Genomic DNA, 5000 nt, shown 5'->3' on the forward strand with positions numbered 1-5000 from the left:
TCACATAACAAACAATTTCAGACATGTGTTTTATAAAAACTTTGAAACAATATAGTCTGATAGGTCACGTTTAAATGTTTTTAGTGACCTAATCTTTTTGAGAGATGAAGGTAGACTATTAAAAAGTTGTGCGCCCTCGTAAATAAACATACGCTTGCCGTAATTTGTTCTTGTCTTAGGTAGTATCAAGTAGCTGGCTCGTCTCGTGCTGCGTTTAGACGCATGTTTAGTTTGGGTGAGTAAGATTGATGTATGATAAGAATTTTGATTTGATTTGAAATATATTTTTTTTTGGAGGTTTTTTATTTGGTTTCGGAGGGAAAATGAAATGTACGTGTCGCGCGTTTATTACTGATCATTATCGTACTCGTTATTAATAAAGTAAAAAAAAAAAAAAAAAAAAAAAAAAAAAAAAAAAAAAAAAACGATTTTTTCTTCGAAGCCGCAATGCATATTCAATATTATGTTATTAATAAATAGTAAAATCAAATCAAAATCACTTTATTCACATATCAGAGAGTTTACACGTTCATATCGTTCGCGTGCACCACACATACGGCAGTCGGCGTCGAGAGTCGAGTCCGTAGCGAACGGTTCGCGACGCCGAATTCAACGCCGCTCAAGTTTTTTCTTGTAAAAAGAGTGAAAAACGCACGCGACAAAAATACAAAAACGCACAACACCAACCACCACCCCCAGCCACAACAACTGCTGCTGTTTTATTATTCTCGTCGTCGTCTCATCGTCATTCATATTTTATTTAATATATATTTATATTTGAGTAAGTTTGTGAATGCGCGCGATGATAACGACGATGATATATAATAACAATACGGTTGTTGGTACTCTCGGGGCAGAGCTGGTGTGTCTGTGTCTGTGTTTGTGTCGCGCGTTGTTTTATATGTTCTTTTTTTACAATATAAAAAATGAGACAGACTCACCGCGCTGTGTCGATCGAGCGTTTTCGAGTTTCCCTATGCGGATGATATTTGATTTGGTGATTTGAAAGGTTTTTTGTGATTTCGTTTCTCATAATTCCTCTCTTCACTCTCTCTATAGTATCATACGCTGCGGCGATCCTCGTCACGTTGAAAGCGATCGTGTAAATTTTTTGCGCGCACCAAGACGCCGACTGGGCTTCGACGGTTTCCCTCTGTTAAGATTTTTAACGTGAGGGCCCGCAAGCCGGAACGCGTCGCGCATTTCACTCGTGCGAGACGTTCACGCTCCTCTCAAGCACCGGGCGTCGATCCGATTTGTGATCACGACGTGTACCGATATTAATACGTTGATACCGCTTCTATTGCGTGTCATCATTTTTATTATTACCCGAAGGGACTCTCGTTACTGAACTTTCATAACATACAATCGGCCCATCGCCGATTTATGATTCGTTCAACGCGCACCGTATGCCTTTGAGATATATAGTATACAGTGCGCGAACGGATATCTCACGATATGTTCAAGATGTCATAGTCGCGACGCCCTAAGGGGAGATCGCGACGCATGACGCGCTGAGCGCGACAACAATCGTTGTTTGCAGCAGCTCCCTGGTTGATCCTGCCAGTAGTTATATGCTTGTCTCAAAGATTAAGCCATGCATGTCTCAGTGCAAGCCGTATTAAGGCGATACCGCGAATGGCTCAATATATCAGTTTTGGTTCCTTAGATCTTACTCAGTTACTTGGATAACTGTGGTAATTCTAGAGCTAATACATGCAATCAGAGCTCTGACCAGTGATGGGATGAGTGCTTTTATTAGATCAAAACCAATCGACGGAGGGCCTCGCGTCCGAAGTCGTTAATTTTGATGAATCTGGATAACTTTTGCCGATCGCATGGTCCAGTACCGGCGACGCATCTTTCAAATGTCTGCCTTATCAACTTTCGATGGTAGTTTCTGCGACTACCATGGTTGTCACGGGTAACGGGGAATCAGGGTTCGATTCCGGAGAGGGAGCCTGAGAAACGGCTACCACATCCAAGGAAGGCAGCAGGCGCGCAAATTACCCACTCCCGGCACGGGGAGGTAGTGACGAAAAATAACGATACGGGACTCTTACGAGGCCTCGTAATCGGAATGAGTACACTTTAAATATTTTAACGAGGAACAATTGGAGGGCAAGTCTGGTGCCAGCAGCCGCGGTAATTCCAGCTCCAATAGCGTATACTAAAATTGTTGCGGTTAAAAAGCTCGTAGTTGCATTTGTGCGCCGCGCTGTCGGTGCATCGCATCCGCGGTGATACTGACACGTCTGCGGAGCATATCGTCGGTGAGCCGGCGGTAAAACGCCGGTTCAATATCAAAATCCTATCGCGGTGCTCTTCAGTGAGTGTCGAGATGGGCCGACAATTTTACTTTGAACAAATTAGAGTGCTCAAAGCGGGCTCAAAATGCCGCTTGAATATTTCGTGCATGGAATAATAGAATATGATCTCGGTTCTATTTTGTTGGTTTTCAGAACTCCGAGGTAATGATTAATAGGGATAACTGGGGGCATTCGTATTGCGACGTTAGAGGTGAAATTCTTGGATCGTCGCAAGACGAACATCAGCGAAAGCATTTGCCAAAGGTGTTTTCATCAATCAAGAACGAAAGTTAGAGGTTCGAAGGCGATTAGATACCGCCCTAGTTCTAACCGTAAATATGTCATCTAGCGATCCGCCGACGTTACTACAATGGCTCGGCGGGCAGCTTCCGGGAAACCAAAGATTTTGGACTCCGGGGGGAGTATGGTTGCAAAGCTGAAACTTAAAGGAATTGACGGAAGGGCACCACCAGGAGTGGAGCCTGCGGCTTAATTTGACTCAACACGGGAAATCTCACCAGGCCCGGACACCGGAAGGATTGACAGATTAACAGCTCTTTCTTGATTCGGTGGGTGGTGGTGCATGGCCGTTCTTAGTTGGTGGAGCGATTTGTCTGGTTAATTCCGGTAACGAACGAGACTCTAGCCTGCTAAATAGGCGTCGTCATTTAGGTGTGCGCGGCTTCAGGGTCGCGCAACTCACTGGCGGCGTATTAAAATTCTTCTTAGAGGGACCGGCGGCTTCGAGCCGCACGAGATTGAGCAATAACAGGTCTGTGATGCCCTTAGATGTCCTGGGCCGCACGCGCGCTACACTGAAGGAATCAACATGTTCTCCCTGGCCTAGAGGCCCGGGCAACCCGTTGAAACTCCTTCGTGCTGGGGATTGGGGTTTGCAATTATCCCCCATAAACGAGGAATTCCTAGTAAGCGCGAGTCATAAGCTCGCGTTGATTACGTCCCTGCCCTTTGTACACACCGCCCGTCGCTACTACCGATTGAATGATTTAGTGAGGTCTTCGGACCGACACGCGGTGGCTTCGCGGCCGTCGGCGTTGCTGGGAAGTTGACCAAACTTGATCATTTAGAGGAAGTAAAAGTCGTAACAAGGTTTCCGTAGGGGAACCTGCGGAAGGATCATTAACGTGTAACGGTCGCGTGCGCGAGCGTTGTCGCCGACACGCTTCGCTCACAGCCGACTGTTGACGATGATAACTTCAATCACGTGTCAATCACTGATTATTTTCGCGCTCGCGATGTGCTCTCTGTGCTCCGTTGTCGCGTTTGCCGCGCGCGCGCTGACATCTCCCGCCGCAAGTGGGGGGGGTGTCCGGCACGACGTCTCCGGCACGACGCTTCGGCGGGCGCGGTTCGCATGTACGCGACGCGCGTGCGTCTCGCGACGCGCTCATGTCGAGTGCGAAGCGAGTCGAGATCACGACGTACGCGCAATGCGTGCGTCACATAATATTTTGTTACACACAGAGATCGTTCACGTATTTTCTAAATATAAAAACTATTACCCTGAACGGTGGATCACTTGGCTCGCGGGTCGATGAAGAACGCAGTTAACTGCGCGTCATAGTGTGAACTGCAGGACACATTTGAACATCGACATTTCGAACGCACATTGCGGTCCGTGGAGAAATATCCAGGACCACTCCTGTCTGAGGGCCGGCTGCATAAAAGAATACGACGACGCCGTCGCTGTATGCTGACAACACTGTTTGCGCGCCTAAAAAACGTGTAAAACGAGTGACGGTCTTCGGGCCGGGCTCGGGTAAACCCCGCCGGTTTTCCGGGGCCCGCTCGATCCGTTCGAAAATGTAAAATAAGCCGCAACGCGTGGTGCTGTTCGCGTGCAACGCCGTCTCCGCCTCACGCCCGACGTGGGTCACGGAGACGGGCGCGGTACCGGGGCGCGCTCGTTCGCTGTCACACGCGGATATCTCGTGATTAATTTTAATTAATCTGTGCAGAGCTCTCTATGTGAACGGCGTGCGTGGCTGCGCCTTCGGTTCGCGTCCCGTGCGCTGCACGTGTTATTTCGGCCCGACGTGAGCGTGCAAACGAGTAGGCGGACTCGACGTCCGAAGGGCGCTTCGATCGCGGTACGTGCGCGGGTCGACGATACGTCGTTGAGACTTATTGGCGGCGCGCGCACGACGGTGTCGCTGCGCTGACGGATATCGTGTCTGCCTCATACTTTTTATCGTTGGCCTCAGATCAGGGAGGATCACCCGCCGAATTTAAGCATATTAGTAAGCGGAGGAAAAGAAACTAACCAGGATTCCCTCAGTAGCGGCGAGCGAACAGGGATAAGCCCAGCGCCGAATCCCGCGGTCGTCACGGTCGCGGGACATGTGGTGTTAGGGAGGTTCCGCTTTCTCGCGGTCGCCGCTCCCGTCCAAGTTCGTCTTGAACGGGGCCGTTTTCCCATAGAGGGTGCCAGGCCCGTAGCGACGGAGCGAGTCCGCGAGAGGGACTCTCCTCAGAGTCGGGTTGCTTGAGAGTGCAGCCCTAAGTGGGTGGTAAACTCCATCTAAGGCTAAATATAACCGCGAGACCGATAGCGAACAAGTACCGTGAGGGAAAGTTGAAAAGAACTTTGAAGAGAGAGTTCAAGAGTACGTGAAACCGTTCAGGGGTAAACCTGCGAAACTCGAATGAACGAACGGAGAGATTCATCGT

The 5000-nt window shown here is 49.0% G+C and overlaps 3 non-coding genes across 3 annotated transcripts in view; all 3 read left to right on the top strand.

The window, feature by feature from the left end:
- Positions 1-1547: 1547 nt before the first annotated feature.
- LOC126977662 (small subunit ribosomal RNA) lies at positions 1548-3452 on the top strand. Its single transcript, XR_007732337.1, has one exon. It is a non-coding gene; the product is annotated as a small subunit ribosomal RNA (ribosomal RNA).
- A 377-nt stretch (positions 3453-3829) lies between these two features.
- On the top strand, positions 3830-3986 carry LOC126977591 (5.8S ribosomal RNA). Its single transcript, XR_007732265.1, has one exon. It is a non-coding gene; the product is annotated as a 5.8S ribosomal RNA (ribosomal RNA).
- Positions 3987-4525: 539 nt separating this feature from the next.
- The window catches only part of LOC126977696 (large subunit ribosomal RNA), a 3976-nt gene continuing 3501 nt past the window's right edge, over positions 4526-5000 (top strand). The window contains exon 1 of the ribosomal RNA XR_007732368.1: positions 4526-5000. This exon is cut by the window's right edge and continues 3501 nt beyond it. This is a non-coding gene — a ribosomal RNA (large subunit ribosomal RNA).

This window comes from Leptidea sinapis, chromosome 45 (assembly GCF_905404315.1).
Source record: "Leptidea sinapis chromosome 45, ilLepSina1.1, whole genome shotgun sequence".
Taxonomy (NCBI): Eukaryota; Metazoa; Arthropoda; class Insecta; order Lepidoptera; family Pieridae; genus Leptidea; species Leptidea sinapis.